Source organism: Malaya genurostris, chromosome 3 (genome assembly GCF_030247185.1).
Source record: "Malaya genurostris strain Urasoe2022 chromosome 3, Malgen_1.1, whole genome shotgun sequence".
In the NCBI taxonomy this organism is placed as follows: domain Eukaryota; kingdom Metazoa; phylum Arthropoda; class Insecta; order Diptera; family Culicidae; genus Malaya; species Malaya genurostris.
In genome coordinates, this window is record NC_080572.1 from 106,102,314 (window position 1) to 106,103,182 (window position 869).

An 869-nucleotide genomic window follows, 5' to 3' on the forward strand; every position below is an offset into this window, starting at 1 on the left:
TTTGATACATGACAAAAAATACACAAGTGGAAGAAATTCATAGTTTTTATGTTTCAATATATATTTAAAAAATGAATTATGATCCGAATGAATATTAGTAAAAATGCAAGGCAAAGTAAAAGAGATCAAAGAAATGATATTTGTAAAAAGCAAATATTTATAAATCTAATAAAACTAAAAGAAAAAAGAGAAATTAATCATTTATACCTGAATGCATGTTCATTTCTTATAGAAAATGAAAGAAATTCAAATTCTTTCATTGAGTTTTTTATAACGTCATATCACAATTCTAAAAAGCCTTACTAATATCATTGAAACCACCTAATCGCGAAAAAATTCCGAATTATTTTACATGATGAAACGACCTTGTGCGAAACACACATCTCATATCAGTACAAAGTGGGGGCCACAGGTGCACGACATCCTGGAAAGAGCGACAAATATCATATCATACTGTTTGTATCGGCAGTTTGATTGACTTAGCTCTGGTAGTCGCAAGCCCCGACCTCATACCTACCCGGTGTCAAATGATGACTGGTGACTCCTGGGGTGGAATCATGTAAGGTGATTATCACCAAGTGATGATCACTTTTGAAAATTTGGAATCATGTAAGGTGATAATCACCAAGTTCTGTCACCACTGCTGAAAGGCTAACATCACTATCAAACGTTGGCATTACGTAAGGTGATAGTCACCACGGTTTAATCACCTTTATGTCAAAATAGAGGTGATAGCAATTTAGTTATCACTTTCAGTAGTGATTTGATTTTTTGAGAAGTGGCTTTATAAATTATTGTCTGTTAGGTGAATTTTAAGCCACTGATATAAACATAACCTACAAATATTGGTCGGAGAGGATAATTTTTTT